The following is a 20,979-nucleotide window of genomic DNA, read 5'->3' on the forward strand; positions in this document are numbered from 1 at the left end:
CTACGATCCAACAAGTTGCTTGTTTTTTCCAAGGACTAAATCCAATTCTAAATGGAAAATTAAAGGCCATAAGACCCTCTAACCTCGAAGATGCCTTGCTGTGAACCCAACCATTGGTAGACTCACTTTCTAAACATAGCTTTAACAATTCCATACTTTGCCATCAATGCTTTTCTTATTGTAGGAGGCCCAAATCCACCCCTAGATGAGTCATCACAACTAGGGACATTTTAACCTGACCAACAATCCCCAGAATCATTTTCCCTTTAACAATAGCCTAGTAGCCTTAATACCAATGCAAATCAAGGAGCCCAACCTCGGTGTTTTCATAGCAATTATTGTTAGGAGCCCAGTGTCTAGCTAGAGCATAGGATGCTAATGCTAATCCTCCTTGTAACCTGCTAGGAAGGAGTAACTTTAGTAACTAAGGTCAAGGATGAGGAGCAAGATGTGGCACGAATGGTTGTGCCTCACTCATGATTGGGGAAGATGAATTAGATCTTGTGATATAAGAGGAAGTGGAGAAAGGAACCATCCATGGACCATAAGTAATCAAGAGGAAGTGGACAAAGGCACCATCCATGTACCATAAGTAATCTGAGGCTAGATGTTAATAATCCATCCTTTAGGTTTCAACAAATCATAAATGTAGATCCTTTAGAATCATTATGACTATGGTGCTACTCATTTCTTTATCTCTTCAAAATAGGCAACGAATGAATTTTGAACTTGCTAGAAAACTAATAATCAAACTAAATAGTGGAAAAGAAGCTCTTTTAACTCAAGCAATTAACGATGTAGAACTTCAATTAGGTAATGAGAGCATGAGGTCTAACATCTAGGTAATGCTGTTAACCCCAACACGAAGAAAGCAAAAGGAAACGGAAAAGACGCAGGGCAAAGGCGGAAAAAAGGTAGCCCAACTGAAGAAAGAAAAGGAGAAAAGGCCAAAAGCGCAAGGGCAACCTTAAAAGTCCAAGACAAAGGCAAAAGGGGAAGGGCGCATTTTAAAATAAAAGGCGCACCCTGAAATCTTGTAAAAGAGCACCGGGCTCTCACCCGTGCAATTTGTAAATGTAGACGGGCGGTGGACAGGAAGCTAGGAAGATAGAAGGACAATGGGAAAAAGGGCCTAGGCTACGGCCGGCCATGTAGAAAGGGGAAAAGGGGATGACCGCCCAAAAGGGATTTAGGGTTTTGTATATAAAGTTGAAAAGTGAATGAGAAGCTCATTCTTGTGTGTGGCCAAAAGTAGCTCTCCTCTTCTTATTCTTCTTCTTGTTCTTGCTTGCTTGAGCTTGTGCTTGAGAGAGGGAGTGTGAGAGTGTGAGGGAGTGAGTGTGTGAGGGTGAGGGACAGAGGAGGAGAAGCTCTCCATCTTCTCCTCTCTTCTTCTCTTCTCTTCTCTTCTCTTGTCTTGCTCGTGGCAATGGAGCTTGGAGCGTGGAGCTTGAGGATGGAGCTTGCTTGAAGCTTGCACTTGGATCGTGGAGCTACGGAGTGTGCGGGAGAGGAGGTAACTCGAACGGCACGAAGGTAAGCTCACTACACCGTAGATATGGATGGCGCGTCGGCTATGTGAGAGGTAGCCATTAGTGCTCGGCTTGGAACGCTTGAAACAATAAGCGGTCCGAGGGTCTTGGCGGTTGAGTGAAAGCTCCCACATTTTGGTTCCGTTGCCCGGACCAACGGATTCAAGCCTTGCGCGCTTGCGCGCTGCGAATCGAGCCTCAAAGTAAGGGGTTTCCCCCGAACCGGTGCTTGAGGTAGATAGGTAGAAAGCGAGGGGGTTGAAGACGGTATTCGATCTCCTTGGCAAGTAGGTTTGTTGCTTTCTGAGATTTATGTTGTGGAATGGAGTAGTATATGTATTTATTTTGTGAATTGAATGCATTTATGGTAGAAAAAAACAAAGAAAAAGAAGAAAAAAATAGGCAAACAGTAGGGTTTTCTGTTGCTGTATAACAGGCTAAAACAGGGAAACAGGGGACCAGATTCAAGTTCTGGGTGAGACAGGGATAGGGAACTAGCTGTGAGGTTTTGTAGTGCTCGGAAAGGATCTTAAGAGCCCTGGGAGGCCAGGACAGACCTCATTTCCTGGGTTTGCCGAGAGAGAGAGAGAGAGAGAGAGAGAGAGAGAGAGAGAGAGAGAGAGAGAGAGAGAGAGAGAGAGAGAGAGAGAGAGAGAGAGAGAGAGAGAGAGAGAGAGAACTTTTGGTTCACAGGGCGAGGAAGCGCTGCTCCGATTTCTAGGTGCCGGTGATTCGTGCTGCTCCAGGTGAGTCTGGTATTTTCCAACAAGTGCCCTGATCAAATCTAGAAAGTCTGTGGTGATTGTGTGCACCAGACTGTGAGGAGGGGACAAACGCGTGGGAATCGCGCCCGTCGCCGACGCACTCGGACCAACTCGTTGTGGTCCGATTCCCAGAATCGGACCACTCGAGTTCGGGAGTCAGACCGTTCGATTCCCAGAATCGGACCAGCCCGATCGGACGTGCCACGTGGCACTCAGACCAACCCATCTCATAACAGCCACGCCTACAAACGAGGGCAAGGACTTGTTGGAAGAGTTGATACAAGCACAGGTCGAACAACGAGAACCAGTGAGTGAGGCCATGCCGGAAATAAGAAGGTCAAGAGACAAGGCCAAGGACAGGGTTTGGACTCACAAATATCGTAGAAGACCATGAAAGAAGCCCAAGCCTTATAGGCGAAGGCATCGATGGAGAGCTAGCACAACGCTGCGATGGATATCCAAGGCGTTGCTTCGTGCTCAATGGTATTATACAGGCAATCATTGGATTTGGGTGCCCAAACTCCCTGCTAGGCCACCTCTATCAGAAGCCCAGACTATGTCCAAAGCAAAGAGGAGTAGGAGGAAAACTAAACGAAAGGCCAAGTTTCAAACAAAAAATATTGGAGTGATTGAGTCCATCACTACTGAAATCAAGAAACCAAACATGGCCTATCAAAAAGTAGATCCTCAGCCTAGTGTGCTTGACAAGCAGACGTCAGATGCAGCCATTGAGCGTGCACAAAAATCATTAGTGCCCAAGAAGCCTTTGATTCCCCAAGGGGAGAATAAGCATCATAGGAACAACATTGCTCATGGCAAGGCTACTCGCTCAACAAAGCAAATGGCACAATCATCTAATAGCCTTGAGAAAATCAGTCAGCTAGTGCCACATCCACCTAGGAGTCCTAGATCTCCTACGCCCTCTTCTTCCAAACAGACACAGGAAGCACCACAGCAGTTGTCAAGGGCGACTGCTCAATTCCAATCTCTACCTCCATCTAAGCTTCCAACCGTCAAAGAGGTGGGACATGATGCCATCTGTACCTCTCGACCCAAGGATATGCCTGAGCCACCTAATGCGACTAGATCAGCTCATGTTCGATCTACACAAATGAGTGCTCAAAGGCCAACGAAAGACATAGCCACTTCTGATTGCCCTAGGGACTTGACACCGCAATCCACCAAGGGTAGCCAGCCCATTGAACTAGTTGCTACTACTTCCAATCAGGGATCACAGCAGTCACAGCCCTTGGCCGTGACAATGCCCCTTGTGGAACATGTCCTTAGTAATTTACCTGAGGAGGAGGTGTCGCAACCAAATCCCTCAACAACTCCAGCACTTTCAAAGTGCCTAAAGCCTGGGACGGAGGAGTCCAACACAAGGGAGTTGGTTGAAAAGCTAGACTCTCTGAAAAGAGCGGTAGTTGTGCCCTCACAACCGGGCAAGGCTATTCAGCAAACCACGGCTATGTCCCATAAGGACACACTAGAGAAGGGAAATACTGAGGCCTGACCAAGCACATCAACGGTCGATATAGCCCAAGGTCCTGAGTCGTCGAGAGAGGCGCCTTCATTGACCAAGAAAAAGAGGAGAAAGCAGAGAAAACAACAGATGCAAGTGATTGTGGACCCCAAGAACAGTGAGATGAAGGGCGTTGGAGAGCTCATGAATAAAGCATTGAGTCCATCCACCAATGAACCCACTGATGCCTCTCCTAATAGCGGTGAAACCCTAGACACATCCGTGTGTTCTGAGAAACCAAAGCAACCGTTGCCATCAACAGTTGCTTGCAACACTCTATCCACTGACAATAGAACTCACATTGATCAATCAAGAGTGGATACAACGCTATCACAATAGAGTGACAAATCTATACCAGTCACATCCGAGAAGAACCATGACGAAATAATAGCAAAACCTTAGGAGAAATGTGAGAACCCCAAGAGCATAAGAAAACCTAGTGTGAACCAATCTTGCTCATCTAGGCTTGAGCCCCCAACCATGCTAAAGCCTAAGGAAACTCTTAGAACTTTGCATGAGATAGCAACCGAGCAAGCCCTCGTTGAACATAGAAGTGTCGCAGAATGCTTAACTGAGTTGGAGGCTAAGCTCAAAGTGGTCGCGCGTGTCTACATCCTTGCGGATGTGGGCACGATCCCCAAGGAGTAGCTTGGAGATTACTTGACCTTTCCTCTATCATGGGAAGAACAAGAACATCTTAATGGGCACTACGATAGGCTCTTGGATGAACAGATGCGACTCATCCCTGACGAGGAGGCTGACGAACTGCGCTTAACCGTCACGTTCAATGAAGTGCTCTGTCGACCGAATCTCGTAGACATAGAGCTACTAAAGCAACTGTCAGCAGGCCAGAGTCAATTTGAGCAGCGTTGGTGTGAAAGCCGCGTTGTAATGGCTGAACTAGGGGCTCAGATCAAGACGGTCTCAGAAGAGCGATTGGCCAAATGGCGGTCTCAAAGAGACCCAACCTACGTGGCACCAACTTCCCTTCGAGTGCTCACTGACATTTGGGGTGCGGACTTGGCTGGGACTAGGCTACAGGGCCCTTTGATTGATAAGGTACTCACCGAGGAGGAGTTACATATTGCCAGTAGACTCGGTCAAGGTTCCATGCTACTCGACATGGCAAAATATCTATCAGTGTTAAGTCAGCTGCCACGAATACTGGATGCGTGTGCCACACTCCGGTACAACCCCGAGTTCTACACTTGGTTCTTATCCTCGTGATGTGACATGGATTCATAGATGTGTATATAAATAAACACTGATTTGTGTGTCACCATGTATAAACAATATCAACACACACAAACAATGATAGTCAAGCGCAGGGAGAAGAGTCGGGTTTGACAGGCTAAGCTCCTCAGGTCCTCCTCACATCACACTTTTAAAAGTCGGGTGACCAGCCCCACCTCCAAGTGAAGGGCATGCAACCCATATTGCCACCATAGGAGGCCTTGACCAACAACTTCATGGTGTAGACAGGGTGTAGTCCCTTCCTATACAACTTCTCCCCTTTCAGTCTATCCTCCCGAGGGTATACCCTGTCCCAATCCACGACAACCAGTCCACGCGACTTAGCATAAACTAATATCCGCTAATGATTGGAGGCAACGCGAAAATCAGTATGGGGACCATTCCCCTACAACAAACACCCATGCCTCGCCCCTCCCCTTCTTATCATATGCGCTTCATAAACCACACTAAAATCCCTTCCATGCAAACAATTGTCTCCTGTATCAAGGTCTAACCCTTGGTTCGCACCTTGCAGGTTTCCTTTTTTGGCGGAACGCATGGAGAATCATGGAGAGTTGGCTTGCAAAGATGCTATTCGCGGAAGGCGGCAACATGTGGCACGTGCCCCTCCACCGGAGCGTTATGTGCCCACCATCAAGAGGTATGCCAAGAAGCAAGGCCCTAAGCGACATTGCCCAGGGCGAAGGCCAAAGAATCATCAAGTCAAGAAAGTCGAGACTCGAAACGTGCAACATGTGGCAGCACTAGTGGTGCGCACTCCTAGCTCTCGCTCGGGCCCTAGACGCTCAAAGGCAGAAAGGGTAGCTTGGGAGAGAGAAGAATTTAATGAATTATTTAAAGAAATTCTGGAGACGGTAGCGAGCCGGGATTACACCATTCATATCCCGGCCGACATGTTCCCTGCCCAGCCTCAGAGGAGCCCCGCACTAGCATCGCCCCGGTCGCCTAGCCAACCGGACTCACCCCGCCTAGTACCTATCGACTAAGTCCCTATGATGTACAAGTAGCTTGGCAAGTCATCATGCCAGAACTTTTTGTTTTTGATGAGTAAAGGAGCAAGATCCCCACTTGTACACACTTCACCTACCGTTAATGAATGCGACCTTAACAAGTAATGGGATAGGCATCATAGCATTCTGAAAAATTATGTCTTAACACGATTGCATTGGTCCGATGTACTTAACGCGAGCGAGTATATACTCTCACAAAGTGACAAGTGGATGCAAAATGATACAGGTCAAGGGCTAGAAGCGTTTAATATCCAAGTCACCACAAGACCACCAACCCCACAAAGAACCATTATGGAGGAAGTGACAGGATACCAAAAAACAAAAGTCATGACAAAAACACCAGGATGGGAACCCCAAGGACACCTTTGCAGAAAAAGCACATATTGCAATTGAGCATGGCCAAGGCATAATCATCGATTACCTCCTCCTTCTTGGCCAACTCTATGTTCAGGCAGGAGCCACACTCTCAACAAGGGCGAACGTCTCTTCATCATCCAAGATTCAATTCGCAAGATGCTCTGCCCTTGTCCATGCACAGCTCACTCCAAGTGCTACCTCAATTGTTTGATGTCTCACATGTTCCAAAGAGGTTTGCAAAATCTCAAGTGTATCTCTTCATCTCAACAACAGTTCCTCTAGCATCAAGGCTGGTGACACAATCATCTTTGTAATACCCATTCTTCATAGCCTTTGGATCCCAACATTTCTCAAATCCAAATGAAAGGCTAACAATCTTAAAGTATGGCATTGATTGTATTCATTTTTTCCACCACAAAAAAAAGAGAAAAAAGAAAAAGAAAAAGAAAAAAAACAAAGAAAAAGAAAAAAAAGAAAGAAAAAGAAAGAAAGAAAGAAAGAAAGAAAGAGAGAGAGAGAGAGAGAAAAAAAAACACACACACACAATCACAGCACCGCACCTAGGGGTTCTCAAATTAGGTACGTCCAGTGACCTTGGTCGGCTGGCTCTGTCCCTAATCCCCTAGCCCTTTGTACATCCCCCACAATTGTTCAGGGCACATCAAGGGCAGGACATACCTTGGGAGCTCGCCTCGCCTATGGTTAAACCTGTCACCCTGAACCACTTGCACAATTCTTTTACACTCCAAATCAATGCCATTACAATCAAAAGTGGTAAGCAAGGCTTGAAAGACAATGGAAAAGTACACCATACGTTCCAAGCACTACAAGTAGCCACTAGCTACCAACAGCTAAGACATCAAGAAGCATAATTATGCTACATTGCCTTGACAAGACCAAAATGATGTCTCAAGCAATCTTCAAGTGTACTCCCCATCTTCATTGACAAAAATTTCCATCCACTTAGCCCCTTGCTTCACTGACCCATTGCTAAACAAGGAACCAGGCCGACAGTCTTCTAACTAAGTAATATCTAAATATTCATGAGTACTCACATACTATCTGCACCGAAGTATATCCACAGTTTGGGTCCTCAAGTGCAGGACAATACTCTAGGCTTGCTTAGAGTTCGACCTGTCTCCCAAACTAATCAAAATATCTCTTGTGCACGATAAGAAGACTAGCACTATCCCTTAGGGAGAGACCACATGCGAGGTTTTCCAATTGCAGGTATGAGGTGTTGTTCACTCTTCATCAACACTCAACTGTGACTACTTATCCCTTACCATCCGACAAGGCCGCAAAGAATCGTCATGTGCAGAATCCCCAACAAACTACCACTTGTGTTAGCCCTCAGTGCAACCCCCAACACACAATAACCCTACCATCAACTCCAACAACCTTGCACCAGCCACCCTGGCCACCAATAGGCCCCCAGGACCTTCTTCCACACCACCACCAACACTCCTCCACGGAAACCACCGGCGTCCTTGTCACCCACGTCTTCGGTGCATGCTACAGCCTGCTACCTATGACAGTGAGTGCCATGGGACTGGCACTCGTCTAGGAGGGGGGTAATGTTAACCCCAACACGAAGAAAACAAAAGGAAACGGAAAAGACGCAGGGCAAAGGCGGAAAAAAGGTAGCTCGACTGAAGAAAGAAAAGGAGAAAATGCCAAAAGCGCAAGGGTAACCTTAAAAGTCCAAGACAAAGGCAAAAGGGGAAGGGCGCATTTTAAAATAAAAGGCGCACCCTGAAATCTTGTAAAAGAGCACCGGGCTCTCACCCGTGCAATTTGTAAATGTAGACGGGCGGTGGACAGGAAGCTAGGAAGATAGAAGGACAATGGGAAAAAGGGCCTAGGCTACGGCCGGCCATGTAGAAAGGGGAAAAGGGGATGACCGCCCAAAAGGGATTTAGGGTTTTGTATATAAAGTTGAAAAGTGAATGAGAAGCTCATTCTTGTGTGTGGCCAAAAGTAGCTCTCCTCTTCTTATTCTTATTCTTGTTCTTGCTTGCTTGAGCTTGTGCTTGAGAGAGGGAGTGTGAGAGTGTGAGGGAGTGAGTGTGTGAGGGTGAGGGACCGAGGAGGAGAAGCTCTCCATCTTCTCCTCTCTTCTTCTCTTCTCTTCTCTTCTCTTGTCTTGCTCGCGGCAATGGAGCTTGGAGCGTGGAGCTTGAGGATGGAGCTTTCTTGAAGCTTGCACTTGGATCGTGGAGCTACGGAGTGTGCGGGAGAGGAGGTAACTCGAACGGCACGAAGATAAGCTCACTACACCGTAGATATGGATGGCGCGTCGGCTATGTGAGAGGTAGCCATTAGTGCTCGGCTTGGAACGCTTGAAACAATAAGCGGTCCGAGGGTCTTGGCGGTTGAGTGAAAGCTCCCACAAATGCCCTTAGGAATCTATGAATGTTTCTTAGGTATGGACTGGCTAGTTCCTAATCAAGCTAGTACTCATTGTGGAGAAGACAATATTATATTTAATACCCTTGAGTGATCCTTGGTTCAAGCTTATGAAAAGGCAAGGAAGCCTAGAATTTAGTTAGCCAAGGCTTGTGGTTTAATCAAAGGACTAAGGAAAGGATATATTGATTGAGCTAAATGAAGTAGAACAACCCAAGGACCTAAAAGAACCTTCATGGCTTAGTATGCCAATGTTTTCCTTGAAGATCTAACAAAACCATCCCCTAGTTAAGAAGTAGATCACAAATTGTTAACACTTGGAATCAAACTGGTTGCAAAAAACCTTACAAGATATCTATTCTTGAACCTATTGAGCTTAAAGAACAACTAAAATAACTAGTAGATCAGGTTTTATCTGACCTAGCAACTCTCTTGGGGTGCTTTTGTACTTTTTAAGCAGAAAAGAAAGATGGCACTTTAAGACTCTACATTGACTCTAAAGAAGTGAAATAGGTAACCATAAAAAACAAGTAATACATTTCATGAATTGATGAGTTACTTGATAGAACAAACCACATATTTTCAAAACTTGAATTTCTATCAAGTTATTACCAAATCCAAATAAAAGTCAAAGATATCCTGAAAATTGTCTTTACTGCTAGATGCAACTAGTTTGAATTCATGGTAATGTCCTTTGGTCTAACTAATGCTCCAACTACTTATAACAAGTTAGTAGGTGAAAGGGTGAGTGAGAGTGAGAGAGAAGCATAAGCACAAGCAAGAAAGAAATGGGTATGGAGGTTTGAAGTCAAGAGAGCAAAATTGGTATGTGAAAACTCCAACAATCACAATGTGTGACCTATCTTTTCTTTATTATCCCATAGTAAAGAATAGCGAATAAATATGACAATAATGGACCGTTGCCACCTATATTGTACAGATATGAAAGCACTTAGTACAAGAATGTGTCGGAGTGAAAAAGATACAAAATGTACATATGAGTACAACTGGATGAGGAAAGTTGTCATCTTATCCTATGCTCACCATCTTCTTAAGAGAGGCATAACGTTCCATCGGAAGACTTTTAGTGAGCAGATCAGTAGGATTCTCGTCTATAGATATCTTGATAAGCTCTATTTGCTTGTCCTCAATTACCTCTTTGATGAAATGATAGTGCACCTTAATGTACTTGGTCATCACATGGAGGACTGGATTACATGCCAACTAGATGGCACTCATAGAGTTCAAATTCAGAGTAGAAGTCATAAAAGTGATACCAAGGGCAATACCTAGATGATCTAACCAGAGGGCCTCCTTGGAATCCTTAGTGGTTGCAATGTATTTAGCCTTGAAAGTAGATAAGACAATGCATTTTTGCATCATAGATATCTAAGAAATAACACTTCCAACAAAGGTGAAGACATAGCTAGAGGCGGGACTTTCCACTTTCTGTATGTCATGTATAATCTAAGTTAGTGTAGCCCATGACTCCAATATCCCAACTACCATTGCAAAGGCACAAGTCTATAGCACTCTTAAGGTATCACATGAATTCCTTCCATGGAGTTCCAATGTCACCTATCAAGTGTCACCATATAATGAGCTATAACTTTCACTACAAATACTATGCCACACCTAGTGGCTATCATGGCATGCATCAAGCTATCCATTGTGGGTACATATGGAATCTTGCCCATCCTAGCTCTCTCATTAGGCTGGAAGGAAAAGGGATGCCAATGGTCTTATCACCCTACATATACAACAGCTCAAGTACCGTGTGAATGTACTCCTTTTGCAACAAGTAGAGGAGTCCCTTAGAGCATTATGGGTAATACACATGCCAATTGAGAAATAAAATATAGGTTCATTTATATCCTATGGTTGTGTGAAAAAGGAAAAGAGGCAATGTGTAAAGTATCCTAAAGTCACAATATCTATCTCCTTTGGGAGATACTCACTTGTATGCATTGAGAAAAGAGAAGAACGAAGACGAGAAGATGAGTATGGAGCAAGCCTCCATATCTTGTGCCATGTCCCTTCCATTGCTCATATAAATCAAATCCTCTCATTTGATATCAGAGTGGGAGTGTGGGAGTCAAGAATTGGATTGAAGAGCACATCAAATGAAGGTATACATTGAATTTAAAGCTTATTGTTTGCCATTAAATCACATAAAAATCCTCATTTAACCAACCCAAAATAGGTACAAAGATTTGAAGAGCCATTGTAGCTTGGATTTGGAGCATTAATGCTTGCTTTAAATGCATTGGGGATGCTATTGAAGGCTGCAAATCATGGATTCTAGCAATGGTTTGGTTGCTTTTGGTTTCAAATCGGCTTATGTATTGGATTTTGGAAGCTTGGGAACTACCTAAGCTTACAACCTACTTAAGCTGGGGGCATGCTTGTGCTTAGAAGAATAGGGCAGCTTACGAATTAAAGCACATGGCATACTTGCATCAGAGATAGAGAAAATTAAATATTTTTAAATGTATTTTAGTGATTAATTCTTAAGCTTGAAGTTCAAGCATTCAACCAAAAAGGAGAAGAGGACATTGTTGCTGAATTTGCTATTGTGATGGCAAGTAAGAGGCCCGACAAATCCACAGGCTACTATAAATGGCTGTAGGTCAACCCAATTTTTTCTTATAAGGTTATTATTATTCTTAGTAAAAAAAGCCTTCCCCTCGAAACTCAATCCTTTTCACACTAACATGGAGATGAACAGATTTAGGTAGTTGTGTTCACACTGGAGCAGACCAAATTGGATATTTTCAAATTACTTTCACACTGAGATGAGCTTAAACTGGTTATTTCTAAACTAGTTCTCAAAGACATTGTGTTCACATTGCAGGAAGCTTGAACTAGCTATTTTGAAGGTAATAATGGCGTTTTTAATGTGATTTTCGAGTGACTATTTGGAGTAAAAAAAGAAATTTTTTTGGAAAAATTATTGTGCATTGAGCTTGCTTGGACTTCATTCTAACCACAAACAATTGTAGAAAATAGCAAGGGAAATTGCCAATTTTAGACATGTTTTTTGATGCTTTTTGGGCTGTATGGTCATTGTTTGACCCTCATTTTCAATGTTTCTTACTAGATAGTTGATGTATGACATATGGACATGATGTATGGATGTATATGATAGTAGTTGGACACATGCATGATAACTATATTAGTAGAACTTGATTTATATGTATTTTCTTGGGCATTTTTAATGCTTTTTGGTCTTGGATTTGAGCGGTTGATGCTCAAGACTTGTTCACATACTTGAATAATGGTTTGCCACACTGTGTATTTTTGGTTTCTCTAAAATTGTAGCTATCACAATATCAAGAATGACACAAATTACTCAAATTGTTGGTGACAAGTTGATTAAGGACAACTATAGTGTGTGGTCCTATCACATGGAAAACTTTTTGATGGGAGGAGGCGGGACCTCATTATAGGTGAAGATGCATGCCTTAAACTTCTTGAAGAGCCCATTGAGGAACAAAAGAAGCCCTACAAAGATTGTACAAGTAGAAATAGGAAGGCTTTACATCAGATATCTATATGCATTTCTAAGACATTGATTCACACACTAAGAAGGCTAGTACATGTAAAGATGCTTGGAAGATCATTGAGAAAATGTATGGCACTTACACAAAGGTAAGGAAGATATGACTAAAGTAGAGATTTAATGGTGCATGGCATGGAAATCAAAGCATTGGTGATTATATTGTAGAGATAAAATCGATTATAGAGGACACTGCTTTAATAAATGCACATGTGCATAATGATGATTTGGTTTCTGTTAGTTTGAATGGACTTGGACTTGCATATGTACCTTGACACCTCTACTTTTGTGAGATGTGGCTTTATGCCTAGTTTTGAAAAGTTAGTTTCTTTATTGCTTATTAAAGAAATAAAGTTGGGCCTTAATGCATCTAACAATGGAAAAAATGCTAGTCATGATAGTGTATTCTACCATTAGAGAGGTTGTGGTAGCTCATTCAAAGCTAGAGGATCTTCATATGGTCATGGAGACATCTTTGCTTGTGATCATAGCTCTTTTGGTAATGGAGACTTTATGCCTAGAGGAAAGGGGATATATTTTTCCTAAGTTAGAGGATGATTAGTCCTCAGGGAGATGGTGCTTCAGAATAGGCATTAATATAAAACAATTGTTGTTTTTCATTTTTGTGGTACATTGAAAGAAATATGTTTTGGTGGTAACCAACTTTAAGTTGGAGTGTTAATGTAACCCATTGGATCTTCATGTCATTGGTTGATGAAGCTCATCTCTTAAGAGCTTATGGATGAATTTCCACTATAACTCTCACATTGTGAATTATGATAATATCATCTACTTTCACAAGGGAGGGATTGCATAGCTAGGTATGGTCGGGGATAGCCCATGCTGACCCCCTACCTCCAACCACACATAACTAGGTATGTGCTTTTTTAAGAGCTACATGATGTTGATTACTATAGGGAAAAACAAGTGAAAATAGCCCCTTTTTCCACATGGAAAAATGTCTAAAACTTCTTGGGATTATTCAAAACATTAAGAATGAGAAATCCTTAAATAAAGTGTCATAAAATTTTTTAAACTATCACCATCATGGTTGGCATGACAAGATATGCCTCTAGCATTTGTCCGCATATGTAAATTGCTTGTGTAGCTTGTCATTAGTGCTTGGGAAAGACTTGTTTTCAAAAGTTTAAAACCTATCGATTGAAAATTTTAAGAGGTAAAATGCATATATTAGAAGGTTTTTGTATTAGAATCCTTCAAAATTTGAAGAAAAGCCCTCTTAAATTTAGTGTTAGAGGCAACTTCCAATATCTGTAGGTGGATTACATTAAACATAGGTTTAATCAAAGTTCTAAAGCAAAAAAGGACGACTTTACCACGTGTTTCATGTTGGGGGTAAAGGCGCCTCTACCTAGCCGCCTGTGGTACTACACTAACACTACCTGCCACTGCACACTGCATGTGGCGGGTTCTCGTCTCACCGTTACTTTATTCTTTATTCTTTTAGTGATAGTTTGAATAAAGGAAGGTTGGTCACACATTGTGATTGTTGGAGTTTCCATTTGTGTGTGTCTCTCTCTCTTCTTGCTCTTGCTCTCCACCATAGCCCACTTCCAAGAAAGATTCAATCTTTCTTACCTTTCAACTGGTATCAGAGCTTTGGATTAGAGCTTGATCATGGAGCTTGGCTCGGCATTACTTCAGCCCAGATTGAAGACCTAGAGTTTGGAGCTTCAATGCCAGCCATGGCTTCTTCCCCCCGAAGTAAGATTTCATCTCCCGCCTCTCCCCGGCCCTCATAAGCTCTTTGCAGGTGTTCCTTGGCTTGTATGCCCCCATTTTCCCCCTTATCCTCATCATAACTAGTAGGCCCCACAGTCAGCTCGCGTTTTTTTTGTGCTTGTTTCAAAATCTGGCTAAAAAATCTCATTTTTTCTCATATCTCGGGCATTCGAAACCCGATTTAGGAAAGGTAAGAGTCTAACTTGGGGTTTTGGCACACTCCATACGTGATGGAGATATCAGATCTGCCAAATTTTGATCATAACATTTTTTATAACAGATCTGAGTTGATTTACATCAAGAAAATGTCATGCTCTTAGCTTATGTGTTGCTCCCAAGGCTTGGTATTTGATGCCCAGATACTTTGGGGATGTTTGCCCAATGTTTTGAGATGCTGTCAGACTCAGTTTGAGCTTCCATAGCTCGATTTATGCAGGGATTTACTGCTGTACATTGTTTGGGTAGCAAGGTTTTATCAGGGACAGCTTATGCATAATGCTCTTTGTTGACATTCGGGTGTCATGTTGGATGTATTGATGCTTGGTCATCATGGTTTATGCTCGGATATGTTATTTGAGAGATATTGAGCCTTGATTTGGATGCGGACACTTCATTGTTGGTTGGGATTTATGCTACTTGGATGACAGGTTATTTTACCTCTAGTTTGGTTATGCCTATTGGTTTCGGGCTATATCTTTGGGATATGCAATGAAGTATTGACCTTCGGGGTACAACGTCAAGCTTGTCTTTGGTTTTGGATCTTCATTTGAGCTTGAGCTCGGCTTTGGAATGCATTTGATGCTCTGTCTTGGATGTACATATGGCATGTATGTTACCTATGTCTGACCGATCTTGACATGCTTGGCCTATGCCACTACTACATGCTCATTACATTGTTTAGAACCGATTGCTACTAGTGCTTTGTCTTAGCGTGCATCTGGCTTCCTGGAACTTACTTGGGATATTTCTTGGCTTGCCAGAGTTGTATTTGGGATACAGTTGATGTCTATGGATGCTCTAATTGGAGGCTACAGAGCCTATATGCTCATGATGTCTGGTCTTGGATCTTTTGTCATTGGTGCTCTCATATGCCCTTCTTGAGCTTCTTGGCTTGATCCATATGGCTTTTGTGCTAGTGGGTGTATCGTTGGATGTTTGACAGACATTGAGCAGGTGGTTAATGCTATTGAGCTTTGAGTCTTCTGAGATTGGGATCTTCTTCACTTGGATGTTGCATGGTTGATATGCCGTGGTCCGCATACATGTTCTCGGGCTGATTTGGACTTCACACTCCCTTAGCATACACCTCTTTGTGTTAGGTCTTGCCAGTGTTGTGTACACTTTTCCCTACTACACAGGGGGTGTGCCGGCTTACTAACGGATTCATTTGACATGCTTGGGTGTTTGCTCAATGTCCATATGATTGTCATATGCTGATTTATGTCCGCTTGATGCTAGTTATGCTTTGACAGTCAATGGTTGACTTGGTGCATTTATTTTACCTATTGTTTGCTCTCATTGTACCTGATTGTAATTTATTACAACAAGCAGTTATGTATGGATTGATGTGGAATTTTCATTCTGAATCATCCTGATTTTATGTACTTTTGATGGTACTTGGTGGGCAACATCATTACTATCGGTTCGTGGTCATTTTGCCTTGGTTTTGGTGGTATTTTTGACTGTTTACAGCAAAAAACAACAAGCAGTTTTGAACTATATGCACTGTTTTGGACTTCATTATGGGTTCTTCTTCCACTGACAGTGCTATCTTTAACATCACTAAGCTTGATGGTACAAATTATGGCTATTGAAAGAGCCAAGTTTGACAGGTATTGGTGCAAAAATCACAGATAAAGCCACTAAGGATGCATGGCGAGCGGCCTGAAACTATGACTGAAGACGAATGGGATGAGCTTGATGAGTTATTATGCAAGTTCACCCTCATCTTGTCTCTCACGGAACAGGTGCATTACAATGTGGTTGAGGAAGCACAGAGTGTTTGGCAGCTTTGGGATACGATCAAATCTCTATGATAAGAAAAGTCCAACAAGTCAGATGTATTGGTTGAAGCAACTTATGGACCTGCACATGAGGGAGAATATGACGATGTCTGCTCACTTGAGCGAGTTCCATGCTATTCTCAAGAACTTGACTTCACAAGGTATTACCTTTAATGATGAGGTTGCTCCATTGTTTTTTCTTGGGACTCTAAGTGAGTCATGGGATGTATTTCGCATTGCCTTATGTGCTCCTACTACTATTTTGAACTTGTATGATGTAGAGAGTGCTCTTCTGCAGGAAGAGATCGATTGTAAGAACTTGGATGCCTCTCGTGTGTCGCATGCTTTGACTATTAGAGACAGAGATGGTAATGGCAAGAATGACCGTGGGAATGGCCATGGCAAAGACTTGTAGAAGTCTAGGTCTAAGTCACGTAGCAAGTCTTGTGGGAGAAATGCTAATGTGACATGTCATCCTTGCGGCAAAAGGGTCATATATGCCCACAGTGTCATGAGTTGCGCAATGAGAAGTGCAAAGAGAAAGGGAAAGACAAACTACAGAAAAAGTCCTTTGATCGCAGCATTATGCCTATGAAATCCAGTGTGAAAATCGAGGAGATAAATGTCATGCAGACTGATGACTCCGACGAGGAGTACATACTTGCAGCTAGTTCTTGTGATGCTACATCATTGACCGATGTTCACTCTATGTATGCGCAGTGCTGGCTTTTGGATTCTAGTGCTTCATTTCATGTTACACCATGCCGTGAGTGGTTCCACTCCTAGCGCACTATCTCTGGTGCAGTTTGCTTGGGTGATGACAAGTCACTTTCTATTGTTGGCATTGGGGATGTACAACTGCAGTTCTCTACTGGCAGTACCTTTTTGTTACAAGATGTAAGTCATGTACTCGCTCTTACACGTAGTCTTATGTCTGCAGGGAAGCTTGATGATGTTGGGTTTCATGTTTCATTTGGGGATTCTACCTGGAAGATCACCCATGTGGCAGACTTGTGCTTTCTAGAGGTGCCAAAGTTGGCAACCTCTATCCTCTTGTAGTTGATGGGTCCTCTGTTGACCATGTTTTGTCAGTGGGTTCTATCCCACATGTATCTCTTTGGCATGCCCATTTGGGCCATATGTCCTTGAAGGGAATGAAATGCTTTCTAGTTTGCAGTACTTATCGCCTCTTGACTATGCATATTTTGATTCATGTGAGCATTGTCTTTATCACAAACAGACTAGGAATACACATAAGAAGTCTAGTAGGATACGCTTGAGTGAGCCCTTGGCATTGGTACATTCGGATGTCTATGGGCCCATGCCTTGTCAGTCTATGGGTGGTGCAAAGTATTTTGTGATGTTCATTGACGATTTTTCGCATAAAGTCTGGGCTTACCCCATTAAGCTTAAGTTCGATGTCTTGGCTGGGCATAGGCTGAAATGCCTTAGGACTGACAATGGGGGAGAATATGTGTCACGTGCTTTTGAGCAACTATGTGACGAGAGGGGTATTAAGCATCAATTGACCGCCCCTTATACCCCATCCCAGAATGGTTTGGCTAAGCGGATGAATAGAACCATCTAGGAGCGTGCACGTAGTATGCTTAGCCATGTAGGATTACCATAGAGCTTTTGGGCTGAGGTAGTCAGTATAGATGTGCATGCCATAAATAGATCACCTTCTAGTGGTTTGGATTTCTAGGTTGCAGAGGAAGTATGGATTGGGAAACCTCCGTCTTATGTGCATCTATATGTCTTTGGATGTGAGGCATTCTGCCATGTGCCCAAAGACAAGCATACTAAGTTGGATCCTAAGAGTGTAAAATGCATTTTCCTTGGCTATGGGGATGCAGGCGAGATGGCTTACCACCTCCTTTAAGATCCGCAAGTGCAAAAAGTCATCTGCAGCCATGATGTAGTCTTCCATGAAGACAAGATGCATAGGCAGCTTGAGAAGGTGGTAGAGATATGCAGGGTTATATTTCGGGAGGAGCCTCGTACCCCAGTACAGCCCACACAACCAGATGGTCAGCCTACCGCAACAATTGGTACACATGGCCAGAGTGTTGGACAGGCAGCAGAGCCTGTTGCAGTGAGATGGTCTACTAGAGATAGATGTCCCCCTGATAGATTTGAGCTCTCGATGCATTATTTCTTAGTTACAGATGTAGGAGAGCCTCTCACCTATGATGAGGCTATGCGCAAGGGTGACCGTCACTCCTGGGAGAGAGCTATGCAGTTTGAGATAGACTCCTTGCACAAGAATATGACTTGGGATTTGGTTGCCGTGTCTCAGGGCAAGAAGACTTTGCCATGCAAATGGGTGTACAAGCTAAAAAGTACCCCTGGAAACCCCAAGCCGGCTTATAAGGCAAGACTTGCCACTAAGGGTTTTAAATAGGAGCATGGAGTTGACTTTGATGAAATCTTTTCTCATGTGGTCAAGATGACCACCCTATGCTTGGTTTTGGCCTTAGTCGCGCAGCTTGACTTGGACATGTATTAGATGGATGTCAAGATTGCATTCTTGCATGGGGATTTGCGTGATGAGATATACATGGAGCAGCCTAAGGGCTTTGCAGAACCTGGCAGGGAGCACCTAGTGTGCAAGTTGAAGAAAAGTCTTTATGGCTTGAAGCAGGCACCTAGGGAGTGGTATCATAAGTTTGATGCCTTTATGCAGTCACAGGGCTACAGTAGGAGTGCTATGGATCCGTGTCTTTACACGAAGAAAGCCCATGCCCGTGATGGCTCATTGCTTATTTTGGTACTTTATGTGGATGATATGCTGATAGCAGGGAAAGCTCATGATGAGATGTATGCTCTTAAATCTCAGCTGAAGAAGAGCTTTGAGATGAAGGATTTGGGACAGGCCTCTCACATTCTTGGTATGTGCATTAAGCGCGACAGGCATTAGGGACTACTCTACCTCTCACAAAGGGAGTACATTCATAAAGTCCTTGAGCGTTTCCGCATGCAGGACGTAAAGTCTATTGGCTGTCCATTACCTTCTTATGTGAAGGTTTCACAAGTTGATTGTCCACAGACGGATGAGCATAGGACTAAGATGGTCAAGATCCCTTATGCATCAGCCGTGGGCAGTTTGATGTATGCCATGATAGCCACTCGTCCAGATATTGCCTTTGCAGTTGGTGTTGTGGCACGTTATATAGCTACATCTAGCAAAAAGCATTGGGATGCCGTAAAGGGTATCATGAGGTACCTGAAGGGCACAACAGATATGTGTATTTTCTATGGCAGCCAGGATACAGGATTTGTGGGCAACACAGACTTCGATTATGCAAGACATGCAGATAGAAGGAAGTCCACTTCTGGAGGTGTTGTTTCTTGGATGTGCAGGGTTCAGAAGTGTACGGATCTCTCTACCACTGAGGCCGAGTATGTTGCGGCCAATGAGGCTTGCAAGGAGGCCATATGGTTGAGCCGTTTGGTTCATGACCTTGGGATTGATACTATGCCTACGCTGCATTCGGATTCTATCAGTGCTATTCATCTAGCCAAAAATCTGGTCTTCCATTCGAAGACGAAACACATTGAGGTGAGGTATCACTTCATACGTGGGGTCATGGAGAACAAGTCTGTTGACCTTGTCAAGATCTCCACTGACAAAAATTCCTCAGATCTACTCACAAAAAGCCTCACTACTGAGCGCTTTGCCTTCCTCAGGAGATTGATGGGCATTGGATGAGATGACGTTTTTCCTCATCCTGTTGTACACGTGTACATTGTACTGTCTTTTCTTTTTCTTTTCACTCCTTACCGGGACAGATTCACCTTTAAGTGGGAAGTTATTGGGGATAAAGGCGCCTTTGCCTAGCCGCCCATGTATTACTACACTGATAGTACCCGCCACTGCACACTGCATGTGGCGGGCGCCCATCACCATCACTTTATTCTTTATTCTTTTAGTGACAGTTTGAATAAAGGAAGGCCCGATCACACATTATGACTGTTGGAGTTCCCATTTGTGTCTCTCTATCTTCTTGCTCTTGCTCTCCACCATAGCTCACTTCCAAGAAAGCTTTGATCCTTCTCACCTTTCATTTCAAGCATCTTCATGATGGTGAAATATTACAATGAACATGGATGCGAATCAATAGCTTTGAATTTTTTTCATGTGCCTTTGTTATTGTCATGAATCTGTAGCATGCAACCCATCCATACTTTACTTCTCATGGCAACTTCAATCAATTAATAAATATAAATAAGTGTGAGATCAACATTATCAACATTGACATGCTCATCTTCCTTATAATCATTTAATAAATGTAACAATTCTAGGAGTAACTCAATAACTTATTAACGCCCTGAAAAATTTGGACTTGTTGGCTTGACAATGAGAGGTTGCTTAGTCCCTCATCGGTTGCCACAATGGAGATGATTGTGGTCAAATTTTCTTCGACATTATTCTCCATCATGTGTGGATTCCATATCCACATTTCTTCTTCTCTTAGGTGCCATAATGGTATGTGGAGATCACTTTCAACAATGGATTTGGATGGAATCAACAAATGAAGCATAGATATGGGAATATTAGAGAAGGGATGGAGGCATTGTTGTTTCCCTTTTCTTCCAAAATACCAACAAAATGCACAAAGGTAACCTTTCTATCTTCTTTCCCATACAAATCTATATATTAATGCTATGCATCATACCACTGATCCTTAATGTGGTAATTGATTGCATTATATGAAAGTAGTATTTACAACATTGTTATATGGACAAGATCATCTTTAAAAGAATTTTCCTTATGGCTTTAAATGATCTAGATTTCTTCCTCAAAATCCCAAGTATTCAAGGCT

The sequence above is a fragment of the Lygodium microphyllum genome, chromosome 2, assembly GCF_053477565.2.
Source record: "Lygodium microphyllum isolate KBCC chromosome 2, Lygodium_microphyllum_v1.1.10, whole genome shotgun sequence".
Classification (NCBI taxonomy): domain Eukaryota; kingdom Viridiplantae; phylum Streptophyta; class Polypodiopsida; order Schizaeales; family Lygodiaceae; genus Lygodium; species Lygodium microphyllum.